Source organism: Mauremys reevesii, linkage group 6 (assembly GCF_016161935.1).
Source record: "Mauremys reevesii isolate NIE-2019 linkage group 6, ASM1616193v1, whole genome shotgun sequence".
In the NCBI taxonomy this organism is placed as follows: Eukaryota; Metazoa; Chordata; order Testudines; family Geoemydidae; genus Mauremys; species Mauremys reevesii.
In genome coordinates, this window is record NC_052628.1 from 62698881 (window position 1) to 62716513 (window position 17633).

At 39.8% G+C, this 17633-nt stretch overlaps 1 long non-coding RNA gene across 1 annotated transcript in view; it reads right to left on the reverse strand.

The window, feature by feature from the left end:
* Window positions 1–542: 542 nt before the first annotated feature.
* LOC120408451 overlaps window positions 543–17633 on the reverse strand; it is a 28467-nt gene continuing 11376 nt past the window's right edge. Inside the window, exons 3-4 of the long non-coding RNA XR_005600696.1 lie at window positions 16176–16231; window positions 543–1003 (exon numbers count right to left, since the gene is read on the reverse strand). This is a non-coding gene — a long non-coding RNA (uncharacterized LOC120408451). The remainder of the gene's footprint in view (window positions 1004–16175; window positions 16232–17633) is intronic.

Genomic DNA, 17633 nt, shown 5'->3' on the forward strand with positions numbered 1-17633 from the left:
ATTGGTCTGTAGTGCAGCTTTTTTATGGATAGGACAAGTATGGATAGTGTGCCCAGTTCTATTCTGTCCCACTCTTGTTGTGTCATCTTATAGCATTCTCCACAATGCCTTCTAGTCCTTCAGTGTGGATGTATGGTTCCACTTCATCCCCAGCAAAAGCCAGAAGTTTTAAAGCAGAGTCTGGCCCTAGGTAATTTTGGCCCTTGATTGTAAAGAAAGAATTGGCCTACAAAAAAATAGGCAGTTTCGGAAAAATAAAACCTCACATAAATTGTGAGCCAGTTGATGGTTGAATGTGCTAATATTAGGCCTCTGTAGATGGAGACAATTGACTAAAGGTCACTAAAAATTCAGGGCCTGATTTTTCACACTTGTAGAGCACTTGAACCCCCATTGGCTTTAAATGGAATTGCAGGTGCTCAACACCTTTGAAAACCAGTTCCTTGCTGTATCTGAGCTAAATAACTTTATGCTGGTACACTGGGAGATCACTGTTCAATGGCACCGGTCATTTCCTCACAAGCTATAGTAATTGAGTCTTCTGACAGACTAATTTTTATTCTATATGCGACATAGTCACAAGAACTGGCAGATGGCAATAGACATCAACTCACAAACTTTTTATATATACAGTATTTTTTTCAAACTTGGAGCCAGAATATCTGTTCCTTTGTAGTAGCAGAGGGGAGAAGAACTTGGTCCAGGATGAGTAGTGGGTGCTGCCATCCTCCCTACATTCCTTTGGAAGCCTCTTCTCAGCCATATTGTGTGCATGTGGCTCTGTAAATTTAGGTATGGAGCTAGGAAACAGCAGCTCTTAACAATATCCTTGTGCCTGACTCTGAGGATCTCCAATACTCCCAGTCTTCTCTGAGCTCTTGAGGTACTCCCCCACACACCCAGAGGATTAAAGAAGGGGCCGTCTCTGCCCTTGTGTCTGGCAGTTATATGGTTATGCAATCAGCCACAAAGAATCCTTTTTTCTCTCCTCCCCTCTGTGCACCTGCAAAAGAGATGTAGAATCTGACTATGAATGAAGGCATTGAAACACAGGCTTTCTCATGGTGTAAACAGAGCAAGATAAAAGCAGTTTTCACTCCACTTTGATAAAATAAAACTACTAATTTCAATAGAATAAATATTTTTAGATAAATTTTACTGTAGAATTGAAGTCAGAAAAATATAATGGCTCATAAGAAAAAAATCCAGCTCCAACAGAGGGACCAAAAATATATCACAAATTACATTTTCAAAATTATAGTTCTCCAGCTAGATATTGCCTTTAAAATGTATTCATAAAGAGTAATGGGTCAGCAAAAGTCTACTATTGTTATATACATTGTATGGATTATGCTGCCACATTTATTCACTGTGAGGGATTGATTTCTCATGGCAAGTACTGTATATCTGTCATTTTAAAATTGAGTAACTTGAACAGTTCTGGTGAAAAATACACAAGATGCTTCCATATCTGAGCCGGTACTGTTTAGGAAATGGCATTATGTCTTTAAGTAAAATTCAGCCAAAATACTCATTTAGAATTCATTTACTATGAAACATTTATCATTTCATAGCTATTTTATATTGGACACTCTTGTTTTATAAAAAAGGGAAAGAAGCTCTCACCTTTAACTCTGTTAGGTAGTTAGTCTAGCGTAGCAATTCAAAAAAGATTTAAGCAAAGACATTTTGTGCTTTCTTGAAAGCAGAAGTAAGATCAATATTTTCATCTCTGCATCAGTTTAATATGCAACTGACTATGCAGGAATTACAGCAGAAGAATAACCACAGGCACTTTAATAGTCTCAGAAGTAGGTGTCACTAAGAAAAAAATGTCTGCAACATATTTTCCTTTCTGATTAGTGCTAGATAAGACACATTACAATTTATGTTTAAATAGACTAAGCTGGGACTTACAGAATTTATCAAATTCCTGCATTTCATACTGCTTTTTCTAAAGTATTTTTTCCCCAGCTGTTGTCAAGTTAAATAGCTTGGCCTTTCATCCATGTGAGGGATGGCCTGTCTTTTAATACGACACCTTCCAGGATTTCTTCAGAAATAAAAATATAAGACTATGACACACACTTCTGATTTATTTCCAATAACAACCCAAATATGTCTATTTCCCCCCTTTTCCTTTGACATCAACAGCCATTGAACTTAAAATCATTTCTCTGATGGACAGAGATATTTGATATTGACTTCAGACTTTCCTGGAGAATAGAATGGATGATGAAAAATAAAGAGGAGCTTATAAAGAATATGATGCTTTGAAATGTTGAACTCCATTTTAAAGGATCTTTAACTTAAATCCACTTCTAAGTGATACTTACTAAGTAGTTTCACATCTAGTTTTGTACTAGAAAGATAACTTTGCTCCTTACAAAGGTTTTATCAATTATATCTTTCAAATATGTCAAGCAGATGAGAGTTTAGTTTCATAAAACAGTTCTAGGACCTTTCAAGTCTTGGTAGAAATTGATTCTGCACTTTGGAGATATAATATCTTGTGAAACATTGGGATTCTTTCATCTGATAAGCAGTTCTCAGTCAAATCATTTTTGAAACACTGCACTTGATTTGTATAGGCTAAGGGAAAATGCTTAGTTTAATCCTCATTTTTTTGTATATTTGTAGTAACCTAACTTGTTTTAAGTCCTGTCTTCAATTCAATAATTTAAGTAAACAATAAATAACAAAATTCAATCTCTAAAAGCAGGCTTCCTTCTGCAGCTCCTAACCAGCAATTTACTGCACATTTCAATAGTGCATGATTTTTCACAAATTTCATTAGTAAACCATTGATTGCTCATTTTTCAGCTCTCAAAACAATTTAGCATAGTCTCTTTCATGCAGAGAATAACATATTCATATTATTTGATTTTTGATGAAACCAAATGACCCTTTAAATTTGCAATAGGGTTCTTTAATTTTGCATGAGTTTCTTTACTGCTGTTCATTTAATTTTCTGTTTCCATTAACCATCTGCAAGCATTCGACTCTATGACAATTATTCAGCTGTGCTACATCATGACTGACATATTTTATGTTTAAAAGAAAAAGAGAGCAAGAAAAGGAGAAAAAAAATCAACCAAACAAAAAAGTCATGGTTCAGAATCATGTATTTTCCATACAGCTGAGACATCTGAATAGTAATTATTGGTCCAATTGTAAATCGAGCCTAATTGCATTTTGTCTTCCTTTCTGATAAGCACTTCATGATGATGATGATTACTCCAGCTAAAAGATGCTTGCTCCATGAATGTTTTCCCACACTGATGGCCAGGGGGCTCTGCAGATAAAAGACTATTCAAGCAAGACTCAGAGACAAGGTGGGTGAGATAATATTTGTTATTGGACCAACTTCTGTTGGTGGCTGGATCAAGCTTTCAAGCTTCACAGAGGCCTGCTTCACATCTGGAAAAGATAACCAGAGTGCATAACACTGCAAACAGGCAAACCTGTTCATTCCCGCCTCTGCTAGTTCAGCCACAATTTTTCAAGGGAGAAAGAATCCCAGTTTAGATGCCTTTCATGTCCCTTCCTCCCTGCCAAATTATGGTAGGGGGTGGAGAAAATTGGGCTAGTGTTCATTAGAAAGCACTTTAATTAACCAACATAACTGAAAAGCCATGTGAGGGTAATCAGTGCTGATTAACTAGGCCACTTCTCTGCACAAATTAAGAAAGCTGGGTTTTTTTGCCTACTTTTTAAAGACCTCAATTCAAAAGATTGATTTACTTTTTCTTTGTCCTATGAGCATATTTAGCCATGATAATTTATATTTAATTTTTGCCTTTTTGCTGTTGGGGTTTGATGGGGAAAAATATTCAGAGAGTAACTTTTAAACAACAGCACCGGGAAAGAGAGTTAACACGTTTGCATAAATCTCTGTATTTTATGGAATGCCAATTAAACTAGATGTCTGTTACAAACTCAAATCTACAAGTGGAAGCAAAACACTGTAGAATTTGAAAGCTCTTATGCCTATGTTTCATCACTCTGGGTTTTAAAAGCTCAATGAAGGCTTTGACAGAAGCACAATAATAATGCTGTCTTAAATGACATACATTAGTAGGCTTTCTAAGAAACAATGGGTAATTAAGAGAAGGCATTTTTAAAATAAAAGACAAACACTTTAGATATGTCCTTATAGATCCATGTTTTGGTATTGGCAAGGAATGAGTGTGGGTAAAGAGTCAATCCCCTGAAACAAAACAACTCATGCCAGAGCTACCACATGACTATATGGCAACACACCCTAGAGATTAAGAACAAATTTGGGGACTAAATATTTATTCTTGGGGACTCAAAGTTCCTGGTTGAAGTCACTGGGAGTTTTGGGTGCATAAGTAATTGGGGATCGAGCTCCTAAGCAATAAATCATTGAAATGGGAGTAACTCATAACAATAACACCACCAAAAAGCATTCAACAGATTAAACTTTTACTTTGTCCCTTCATGTTTATTAGTTTTATCACACTCTGGTGTTAATTAAGAATCTGGTGGAGATTTGGGCAAAAACTGATAGTAATGGGCAAAGTAGATTGGATAATATAAGAACAAGCCTGAATCATCACCCAAAATTAACATTTCTGAGGCCCCAGAATGTTCAGCACTGATATTTTTGCCTTCCTCTAGACTTTCTAGTCCCAGCTGGAACTTGAAATAGCAGTGCTATAACACTGGGAAACGGGCAATATTCCTCCTGCTCAGGGCTAGCAGGGGGAAGATAATGAGGCAGTTTGGGGGACAGTTGAGAGGAGTGAGTCACTGAAGTAGAGTATCTGTGGCCACTGCGAGGAGCAAGGTGTTGAAAGTACTTGGGGAATGCTTCTTTAGGACCCACCAGATATTGGAGTCCTCAGAGACTTAGCACTTGAAGCACCTACATCTCTTGTCACAGACATGGTAACCTTGGTGGCATGTTACTTACTAAGGATTATTTCAAGACAAGAGCTGGTAGCACTCTACTCCAGAGCTCCCATGAGGGACTAACATCATACATACAAAACTCCATGTTTTTGACAGCATTTTGTTGAGATTTCAGTTTGAATCCCAAACCAAATACACCTACCATGCAATCGTACTGCTGTCATTTGCATTGGGCCTACTCCTTCTGAAGTCAATGGCAAAATTCCCATTAAGCTCAAAAGGAGCAGGAACTGGTGAAAACTATAAATAAGCCTGATTCAGACACAGGGAGGCAATGGATTTGTGGCTTTTTATACCAAACCAAGACTCAAGAACCGCAGCAAATACTTTGCTGAAGTTGGGCTAAGTTTCCATTTCACAGCGCCTGCTTGGTTTGGGGTTTCTTTAGTAAAAAGTGCTTCGAGCTCCATTCATGACCCATTCCCTAAGCAAATATCATTTGCCTCTTTTTAAAAAAAAACAATTGCTTCCATTTTAGCAATGGTGTTTTGCTGCCTTAAAATTTGTTAATTGAAATTTTATTTATTTGATTTTTGTTATGATTATTTAGCTTGAAAATTGCAGTAGAAACTCTTCATCCAGTCGGAACAGGAAACAGTGCAATTCCGTATCATATTTCCAAATCTCTTTAATGTTATTAGTTTTATCCTCCCTGGTGGGAGAAGTATGATAGTTTCACTCCCCTTCAGTTTACATCCTCTGCATATTATGAATCTGGTATGTACTCTCAGAGCTAAGGTTGAAAGTCAGCTAAGCACTATATTCAATATGCTATGAATTAATAATACATTTTTTGCTGACAGAAGTTAAAGTCTTCAGCTGTCTCCTAGGCAGTGCTTCCATTTAGTTGATGTCCATTTACTTATATATAAAGGCTTTTCCAGGGATCAATAGGGTATTCTGTCAGGATTTTGTGCAAGGAATAGCTCTCAGTTTTTCTTAATTACCTGATTATGTCATATTCTTTACCTGAAAGGTTAAAAGATTACAACTTTGATTACCTCACTATGCTCTGTGCTATCTGCTCCTTTTTAAAGACATTATAGAATGTAAAAATAGCAGCAAGACTAACACTTTTCACTTGTAAATTACTTATCTGCACTTTTCTTTTCCTTTTTAACTACCGTTTTTGAAGGGTCTGGAATTTTGGATGCCTCAGGGGAGTTGTAATGTAACAGAAAGTCAGTAACTAGTTCAAAGGTTCTGAAGTGATGATAATTGGTCAAACCTTGCCAAAGGGCCCAATCCTGAATCCGCTTGGCTCACACTGTACTGTCATTGGCCTCAACATGGAATCTGTGCACATGGAGTACTGCAGATGGAGCTCTATGCTGATTTTTATTTAGCAACTTTTAAACAACGCACTTACCCAAAAAATCTCCAAGTCGGGAAAGTTTAAACAATAATAAATAATGCATTACCAATATCAAGTTAGCCTACTGTTATTAGTTTTTATTCAGCATCGGAGGTGTGCATAGTGCTTTATAGAAATACAAGAAGACAAGGACCCTGTGCCTCAGGATTTTTCATCCAAAGCATAAGCCTGCAAACTGTTGAGCATGTTCAATTCCCTGTGACTCCATCCCCATACAGGATTAGGTCTTAAATTAAACATAACACAGTGAATAATGGCCAACAAGAGCCAGGCTCAAAAAGGGAAGGGTGAGGACTACAATAAAGATTTTATGATTTCTTTTCTTGCATATATGTTTTGTTCAATTTTGTTTTTAAGACACTCCAGCATGAGAGCACAAGTGAATGATAACCTTCCAAGGGTGGAGACATGAAAGAAACTCAAGTTCTTTGTGATCATCTACAAAAATCAAAAGTCACCACCGGAACAGGCAGCCATGGACCACTGGCCTGAGTACTGTTCAAACAGACACCCTTTTCTCCACAATAGCTGGCATCACTTAGAAGTTTCATGCTTTTGGAAAGTGGGGTTTGGGTTAGGTTACACACCGAGGGGGCAATCCTGGCCCTATTGAAAACTATTGGGGGTTTGCCATTGACTTCAATGAAGCCTGGTTTCTTTAATCTTGAGCCTAGCAGCTGGGGGCCCAGTCTAACTGTTTTGCAGGTGGCCCCAGATATGCTTGCACTGACCCCAAAAACACTTGCATCGCACTGTGTCATTATCCTCTTCCCTTAAGATTTTTCATAGATGTGCTAATGTTTTAAAATCAGCTTAATTATGAAAAAGAAGAAATCTGAATATCAGATCCTTAAACTGTGGATGTACATGAGAGCAGGATTCACCTTTGGATTCAGCTTTGGGAGGCTGAGGTACTGATTTCAGCATGGCTCCCTTCTCTTGTTCCTCAGAATCTCAGAAGTCTTCCTACACTCCTGACCTCAGCAGCCCCTACCTTTAGGAATTCGTCATCGCTGGACAAATCACATCTCTGTCTTCCTGCTCAAATTGCCTATGTCTTAAGAGCTTCCTATTAGATGCAAAATGAAAGTTGTTACTCTGCACAAGTTACCTTGTAATAGGTGAAGTACTTACTGGATATGTATAAGTTTAAGGTGGGATAAAGTATTTTGTAATCAATATATTTTATGTTATTTTCTAAGAGGATTTTGTATTAAGGCTGTCTTTATAAATGATTTACCAAGGCAGTAAAAGAGCATGGAAATTGCTCACATGGCATCTCAGCATATCTAAAAGCTTTGGAGATTTTTAAAAAAACTTGTAACAGCTAATTGCTTTGCATTAATATTTTCTAAAACGATGGCAGCTCTTCTTCAGGTGTTCTGTATTTGCATCCTACTTATTGGATGACTCATTGTAAATTCTTTCATTTATTGATTGGGGCACATTTATTCCTGGGCATGTTTGAAGAGTGTGCAAATTACCCAATGCAAAAGTATATGTCTGTTGAAGCCATGCATGGATCAGCATGTTTCTATGCACCATGTTTATTTTTACATGCAGATGTAAAAATATAGTCCAGCATCTTTATTTTTAATCACAGTTTTGATGTAACATACAACACAAAACACCACTAAAAACTTACCAGGCTTTGTTTCACTTTAAATTTTCAGTTAAGTGAAGATAAGCCCTATAAAGACTCTTCTCAAAGCAGGTCTTATGAACCATAAACATTTGTACTGGTGATCAACTTAATTGTTGCTAATGTACCACAAACTGACAGCAATACGGGCAGTTCAGGAGATGCATATGAGTATAATTTTTTAAATAAAAATGTCAATGTCTTCTTGTATACTAAAGAGTTAAAAATCAATATGAAGGATATGGATGGCTCGAATGTGACTCAGAGGTTTAGTTCAGATATGAACCCAAATTTCTGAATGTTTATCCAAACCTTTTGGACCTGAAAAATGAGGCTCGAAACTTGGGAGGAGACTTCCTAACAAAATTCTCAGAACTCTATTTCTATTTCAGATGGAAATACCACTGATACAGCATTTCTCATAAGTATTTTCATACCTCTAATTGTTTCCCAGCAAGAACTCTGAAATACAGTGATACATAAAGGAACTCTGGATATGTGATTGAAGAGAAGAACAGAAATAGGCCCCACAGTCGCAGAGCATCTCCCCATCCAGTATCATCCTCCTGGTAGAATAAATGGCCACCTTGGCCAGCACCAGGAGGAGGTTGATGAGGAGGTCTCATAACTTCATGAGGCCATGGATAGGGTGTGCAAAAAGCAGGACATGTGGGGAAAAGTGAAGCCAGAACCTGAGGAGAAGATTATGGAGGAGCCAGAAAAAGGGCTGCAACCTGGTGCACTTGAGGTAGATATGTATCAGGGTCTCCTGCACATCACAGAATGGGCAGATGTCAGGAAGAGGGGTGAACCACACCAAATATATGCCCATGCTCATGGCCCTATGAAGGAGCCACCAACTAATATACCCTGTGGACCATGTAACCAGAGCGGAATACAGGCTGGCCCACCCATGGCATTCCTCATGCTCCGCAGATGGTTAGAGGTTCTGCCACTTGGTGTCAGGGTGGGACACGAAGATGAGGAAATGAAAGATGTGGAGCACGAGTGCATGCAGCTGGTTCTAAGATGTGGTTAAAAAATGAACTGGCTGCAATTTATGCAGCTGACTCAGGTAATGAGGGAGAATAGGGGGAATCGCGGGGCTGGGACATGATGATGAGGTCCAGAGGGCCAGGAGTGAGAGGTGGGCAGGGAGCATTCTCCTGCAGGACCTGCTCAGAGAAAGCTCAAGAGGCAAGTAGTAAGGCTTCCCTTACCTCCTGGAATATGTGCCAGGGGGTGTAAGGCATGCGCCAACCATGGGATCTACCGGTCATAGTCCAGGAGGGCTCTGATTCTGGTGACTCCTGCCAGAACCAATCTCTGGCGCACTGAGGGGGACTCTGCCACCTGCACACCATGCTGGGGGTTGTGTAGCAGGGGCTCTGCAAGGAGATCTGCCTCCTCAGTGACCACCACAGACTTGGTAACCGAAACCAGTCCCAAGGTCAGGAGGACGTCCTGGTAGAAGAGTTTTGAGTGAGTTTTCTTTTAACCAAACTGGTTTCTCCATCCCTAATTATATAGGTTGGGCACAATAGAATGAGGACACTGTTTCTTAATCAAATTGTAACTGTCTCACTAACTTTGTTAGAAAATGTCTCATTAAGGGCCTAATCCTTCTCCTGTTTAAGTTAGTGGAAATCTGTTTGCTATGTGAGGGTTTTTTTTTAAAGTGTGGATGAAATTCAACTCCAGTGTAATTGAGGGCCGCAACTCTGAAGTGACTGGAGTTGTGCCCAGTCACTGGAGTTGCATGCCAGACAAGAATTTGGCCCTGAAAACTTAGTATGTTAAATTCTAGTAACTTCTATATATCAGAGTAATAGTTGGATTTCATGTTATCAGAGTTTGGTTTTTATTTTGCTCATTTATTTTTTGACACTGCAATAACTTGGCTAACATTAGGAGTATGTAAGCTGCTATTTTACCTATAGATGCCACTGTACTTTACCAAGTGAGGTTTGCAGTACCAGTTAATGAGAATAATCTCACATAAACACACTGGATACAGCTGCTGTCAAGAAGAACAGCTTCTATGCCTCTTCTGTTTCTTAGGATAAACATTAAAAAAAGTTGATAATTTGTAACTCTCAAACTAATTATATTCACTCATAAAGGACTTAAACATGAAAAACAACTTTAAAAGCCCTAAATAAATTGGCATAACAGAACAGAACAGTCCTGCTTCATAGAGTGTAAAACCCCAGAAAGAAAGACTAAATCAAATGACACATGCCACTGAGAATAATGAAAAGTCGAGCACGACTTAAGAAAGAAGAGGGCAAAATTTAGGAAAGCCTGTAGAAGATTTTTGAAAACGAATTAAACACAGTGTATTCTCTAATAAGTTTCAATCTTGTATATTAATAGGATGATTGAAAGGATCTACAATTCAACTTGTGGTTAATATAGTTGAAGTTTGGTTCAAAGCTCTGCCACAAAGAAAATGTAATTTATTGTTTTAGATTATTTATTTTATGCTTCAGACCATTCAGGTAATTTGGGATAATTGGTGGACATAAGCCTCACCAATCATGCCCCCTATGAAATCTGTGCACCCTCTGAGGACCTAATTGTCCTCTCTATTTTTCTGAGTAACGAGAATCCAGCTCAGCTGGGAATGAACTGGAGGGTATGGGCAGGAGGTGGGGAATAAATGCTGGCTCAGTGCCAGACCTTCTGTGAGTGCACTGTGGAACTGACTTCTATGGGTTTGCAGGAGGTAGGGATGGTGAAACATTTCTGTGTGGTATCATCTCCTTCAAACTGCAGCTAGAAAGTAAAGTAATAGAACGGTGACCCAGGTAACATTATCTTACTCTGCAACTCTTATCCCTGCATGAAACCCCCATGAAGGAGGCTTTATGAGTAGGGGCCAGTGGGGATTGGCTCTTTAAGCAAGGAGGACCAAAGTTGGCCAAGAATCAATGAGGAGATACTTGGTTCCCAGATTTTTCATGGGTTCTCCAAATCCTAAGGTTTAGAGGCCAACCCACCGCCTTCCTGCATGTACTGGAGAGATGGAATGCCTCCTCCAGCCTCCCCCCCCAAAAAAACAATTAGCATGAAAATGTGCAAGTTCAAAGTTGAGGACCCCTGTGGCCTTTTTTCCTCATGAAGGGGACTAATGTAGTTATATATGGACTAGGTACTATATGCTGTATTTCCAATTGTTTCAGTCAATGGATTCCCGCTTCTCCAGCTGACTTACATGGAGTGAAAGTAACCTCACAGACACAGACAGGGTATCACAGGCTTCTGTGGGGCTAATTTCATACCATTCTCCTTGGGGAGGAGGGGTTTGCATAGACTCCTGAGCCTGTCCACTGCCACATGCAACCATGGGGAGAAGGGATTGACTCTAATGTGCTCAAAAAAGGTTCGGTTCAGGAGTGGTCCACTTCCAGCCAGCACTCAGTCCTGCTCTTCCAGGGCAGAGTATAAATGGGACATCTTAGTAGAAAGGTTAGTAAGCAGCAACCAGGAGTCTGCCAGTGAATGAGTGGGATGCTTCAGGTCGGATTCTGGTGCAGCAGGTAAGTAAACGGGCAGCAGGCAGAATTCAGCTAAGATGGAATGTAGGTAGCAGCTGAAAGGAGTTATCCTTTGCTCCTACAGATTCACCACTTATTTTTGGCATTATCTTGTGATGCTTTAACCTATATAGTGATAAAACATCAACAGTACTTTAACATACCACTCTGTCCACTGGAGTCCGGATTTGTTAACCTCCAGGGAACACTGCAAGCTCATCCTTTTGGAAGTGTCTAGGATGGAGTGGGCAGAGGGCAATCAGATGTGAGACTAGGAATGATATTATTGTGGTTTTATATGGGCAGCCCAATATCCACAGATGCATTCTGTGTGGTTTTTATTTTGTAATGTTACATTTTGATTACTGTAAAAGCATCTATGGCTGAGCACGTTGGAAGGCAGGAAGGGGTGGGGAGAGAGAGGAAGGAAATGGAAGGATAGTAGAAAGAAATGGAAGAACCCTTATGCTACTTAATTTGTTTGTGGTGTATGGTTTGGGTTAAAGTTGGCAGAAATAAGAAAAAAAAAGCCTTATTTATACTAAGCCAACTTTTTTATTCAGAGCATATTACACATAGTGTGTGGTATCAGTGACCTAATAAGACTTCCTATTATAATGTGAAACTGACTCTTTTTCATGTATTTTTCTCCAAGCATACTTAGTTTTCTTGTGTAAATGCTCAGCAAGTTCATTATAGTTAAAACTGTATTACTGGTTGCAGCAGCCAAACTTGTCCTAAAACTTAGCTCTAAAATGTCTCTCTTTATTTTTTGGACAAAAAAAATCTTGTGTGGCCTCCGCCAAAAGAAAAGTCGTTTTAAATATGTTTTCTCAAAAATATTTGTCTGACTTAGAAAACAGTGACTTAGCCACCCACTGGAATCTGGAATTGAGTGAGCTAGGGGAAGACACAGCCAGTGAAGCATGTCAACTACACTGGCCCACCCTTCTCCACCATGCACAACAGTAATTTGTGCCTATATATTATGGGTATCTTCCAACAACGGATACTATACGTATGGTAATAAATACTACACACTATTATGGTAATATGATACTACTACACACTATTGTAATAAATTTTGTATAAGGCATGTCTTGTAAGGTATCATTTGAAAACTCATAATTTGCTGGTTAGTATCATCCCGATAAAATGTATGTGGCAACATTGTAGGTGATGTTGCAAGATTTTCCTCTAGAATGTTATTAATACACATTCCAAACCCCACAGCCCTGCCCAAACAACAGTTTGCAAACAGCGTAAACAAAGGAATGGGTGCTCTGCTTAATTTGCATTTAAGCAGTAAACAGAGTTATCATGCAGGGAGGGGAACAAAGATTGAATAGGTGATAAAAAGCCAGCAGGGAACATCCTTCCACATAGACTCTGTCTCCTAGTGCCCAGCTGGAAATGTTTGTCAAGAGAGTGACTGAAACTAAAAATAGGAAGGACAAGCACCCCAAAGCACTCCCTGCCACCCCTCTTTCTCTGCCCACTGCATTCACTGCACCTGAAGGGACAAAGGAGGCAGTCGTTGGACCCTGGGGGAGCAGTCCTGACCTGGTTTTTGGTCAGTAATCTGCTGGAGCATGCAGTGAGAAACTTTGCTTGAATCTAATATAGTTAGTTAAATTAGGCATTAGTAAACACTTTATCTTTAGTTTTCTTGTAACCATTTCTGACTTTTATGCCTCATTACTTGTACTCACATAAAAACTCTCTCTTAGTAGTTAATAAACTTGTTTTACTGTTTTATCTAATCCAGTGTGTTTAAATTAAAGTGTCTGAATTTGAGATAATAAACTAGCATATTATTCCCTTAAACGAATAAGGGATTTAAAATATTTGTACTGTCTAGGAGAGGGCTGGGCAGTACAGGGCATACATTTCAGGGGGAAATCCGAGACTGGGAGTGCGTTGGGGTCACCCTGAAGCATAACCCTGGGAGAGCCAGAATGTCACCCAAGTGTGGCTGGCAGGCTACAGTTACACAGAGACATTCAGGGTGTGACTTGCATGCGGGAAGGCTGTTTGTAAGCAGCCCTTAGCAAGGTATTGTAAGGCACCTGAGGTCGCAAGTCGGAAGTGATAGTCCCCTATTGGTTTAGACCAAGGGTGGGCAAAATACGGCCGATGGGCTGGATTTAGCCTGCAAGCTGTTTTAAGCTGGCCCGCAAGCTCCTGCTGGGGAGTAGGGTCTGGGGTTTGCCCAGCTCCAGCGCTCCAGCCAGGGCGCTGGACCGGGGGCCGCACCACACGGCTCGGCCCCGCTCTGGTGCTCCAGTCAGGGCACTGGGTCGGGGGCTGCACCATGCGGCTCCCAGAAGCCATGACATGGCCCTGCTCTGGCTCCTATGCATTACTATGGCCCCCTCTGGCACTCCAATGGGAGCTTCAGGGGCGGTCCTTCTGGATGGGGCAGTGTGCAGAACTGCCTGGCTGTGCCTCCGGGTACGAGCCGGAGAAGGGACATGCCACTGCTTCTGTGAACTGCTTGACGTAAGTGCCACTCAAACCCTGCACCTCTGAGCCTCTCCCCATGCCCCAACCCCCTGCCCAAGCCCTGATTCCCCTCCCACTCTCCAACCCCCTTGATCCCAGCCTGGAGCACCCTCCTGCACCCCAAACTTCTCATCCTCAGCCCCACGCCAGAGCCCGCACACCCAGTTGGAACCTACACCCCTTCCTGCACCCCTGCCCCAGCCCTGGTTCCCCTGCCACCCTCTGAACCCCTTGGTCCCAACCCAGAGCATTCTCCTATACCCCAAATTCCTCACCCCCTCCTGCATCCCAACCCCAATTTTGTGAGCATTCATGACCCACCATACAATTTCTATTCCCAGATGTGGCCCTCAGGCCAAAAAGTTTGCCCATCCCTGGTCCCAACTGTACCCTGGTATATCACAATGGTGGTACACTATGCATGCACAACAAAGTACAGTATAAGTAGGGTTTCAACATTAACTCTGAATGGACTTTCTTGCTCCTGTGCATTGAATTTTGACTACAATAGTATTTCAACATATTTTTAGAGGTTGAACTTAGATCCACAATGTTATTTGAATTTTTCTTTTTTGGTGAGATTCAACATACACAATGATGCTGATCCAGTTCATCTTATAATACATCTGGATTTCAAGGGAAATATACTTTCTGTCAGAGTAACATCATTTCTGCATCCTTTCTCAGTACAAAAAATGAGTTGAGTCCCAAGGAGGAAACCTGCTCTTTCACTTGAATTGGCATGGATATTTCCTGCCTGTAAATTGCACTTGTCTACTTCTTCCTTCTGATTACTTTCTAAATTGACTATTGTTTTTGCCCACATAAATGAGATGACAATGGCATTTGAATAAAGGGAAATGTAGATGTTATTGCAACTGATTACTTCTTCTTACTTGAAGATTGAAAGTGTGCACAGGTGAGTTGTAAAAAGAATGTGCTCACACTTTCTTAACTGATAATTGCAAATGATGGGGTGTGTGAGTCTCCCCTTTCTCTAATTACTTATGCTCTTGGACAAGTTATGAAGTTCTTACTCAGCCAACTGACTGAAAAGTTCTTACTCAGTCCCATTGACTGAAAAAGGACCCTGATTATAGGAGGTATGGGGCCTGATGCAGCAAAGCATTTAAACACATACTTAATTTCAGGGATCTAAGTGGTCCCATTAGAATCAATGTAGCTACTTCTGGGCATATAGTTAAGCATATGCTTAAATGCTTTGCTGGATTGGGATGTAATATATATGCAGAAGGAAAACATTCTTTTTGTCTTTATCAGAGAAAAGAACATGTCCCTTTTTATTAGAACCAGGAAGACAAAATTGAAAGAAAACACATACATTTAAAAGTGAATTGCATTCAGGGTTGGGTCGTGGGTGACAAAACTGTCTCTTTTTCTGAATAGAAGGTTTACCAAAAGCCTCCTTAATCCAATGTATTTTAGCTAACCCTACCTATGTGTAATATTTTATATTTCTGAAAGAAAGTCACTTGGAACTAAAAATTCCACTATGTCTTAGTAATTCTCTTGTCAGAGAGTGGGATGAAATATATTGGTCCTAAAAATTCTGTTTCGGTCTATACGTTTTGTATATAAAGTGATAGTAGGAAATGGCATAGATTTCAATAAGTTTGCGAGCCACTCTTCCATTATCTGAACAAACTGCCAGTCTGATAGACATTGAATAAGCATGTTTACCTGTGATTTTACACAGAAAAAGGTATAATTTTAAAGGGAAATGAAGATCCATGAGTCCTGAACAGGATTATTACTGTTCAAATGATGTAACATAGAAATGGATCATCAAACTGGCAAGTTATTTTTTTGCTTTCCAGATTAAGGAAAGGATGTGATTTTCTATTATGAACAGCAAAAACTACATCATACTTAAGGACGTGTCATGGCAAAGAAATCAATCAAGTCACTAATAGTAATCTTATTATTTTTCAAGCAAGTATAGACATTGTTTGTTTGCTTGCTGTTGCTTCACAAGTCACCCTTTTAAGAAATAATGACCTTTTTTTGGAGAGTTAAGGATTTCAGAATTACCATACTTCACTCCACCCATTGTTTTATAAGTGGCACCTGCTAGCTATTCACACTGTAATATTCAAGAACTGCACAATCATTAGGAACTAATGTAATGAAATTAGCACATTCAGCCAAGGCTTACCATGGTTGTCATCTTTTGTTCCCCCGGTGATGTCTGACTGTGCCCCTTTGCAAGATCTTGTGGGGAAAAATTTCAAGCCTTATAAAAGACAGTTGAGTTCTTTATTTTAGCAGCACTAGCTAAATTGTAATTAAACTACCTGGGTTTCCTTATACCTCCTGGGATTTAACTTAAATATAAAAATAGGTTCAGGCCAAAATCTATCATAAAAAGTTTCATTCCACACAAAAGGCCCCTTTCCCTGTATTTGGAGGACCTAGATGTGATATAACTAATCTCTGTTTCCCTTTTTTAAAAGTATTCATCTAGCCTTTATTATTTAGTTTGCTGTAGTACCTAGTACTCCAGTGATAGAACAGGACCCCATTGTGCAAGGTTCTGCACAAACACAGAACAAAAGGACAGTCCCTTCCTCAGAAAGGCCACATAAACTGGCCACATAGGGTTGAAAGTTTATTTGTTGTTCAGCAAAATCACAGATTATGAAGGGTGTCCCTACAGCTGCCCACTCCTGATCTCTAAATCCAAAAAGATCATGGACACCAATCAAGGACCAGTCAAAATTTTTCTATTTAAAATTTTTTTGGATGGAATATAGAGGTTTTCAACTAAACAAAATTTTTCAAGGAAGTATCTACTTTCCTCAAAACAAGAAAAACAATCCTCTCTTTTTGGAGGTGGGGGGTGGGGTGGAGGAAACCCAAAACCTGAAAACTGTTTTCCCCACCCATTCATTTTGTTCATCATTTTCAGTAGAACCCACCCCAACGTTTTCTGACTAGCTGTACGGAGGTCTTTTGATTTAGGGGAGGACTCCATATCAATTCACAACTGTGAAGAGCTATGCCAGTATTAACAATAGCACCCTCCTACCTAATCTCTTTGCTAGCTGACTGCCTTAGCCGAGCAAACTCCTTTGCAGTGCAGCTAACTTGGATTTTGATGGAGCTCATCAGAGTGACAGGCAGCATAGTTTAATGGACTAGATACACGACCTAGGATCTCCTTATTCTTATCCTGACTCTGACCAGTTCCTGATCAAATCATGTAACATTTCTGCCTTATTTTCCCTATTTCTAAAATGAGCTTAATAATAATCTCCTGCTTCACAGTGGGATGGTGATGATTAATTAGTTAGTTAGTTATATTAGTAACAGAAGGGATAAAATTCAGTGGAATGCATCCCTTCCGAGAAGCTGGGATACAAGCATCTCAAAATTCCCAGCTTTATAGGGTACAGATTCTTCCTGGTCCTTATCTGAGTGCTCAGTGTGAGAGGGAAGAAGGTATAAACTAACAAAACTGCAGTTCCTACCTTGTGGAGAATGCAGGGACTGCTCCATCCCCACTATTGCCATCCCCAAATGTTCAAAAACCATGAGTCAAGCTCACCAAAAATCATGAGATTTGGTTTTAAAACCATGAGATTATGTAAAAATAATTGAGTGTTTTTATTTG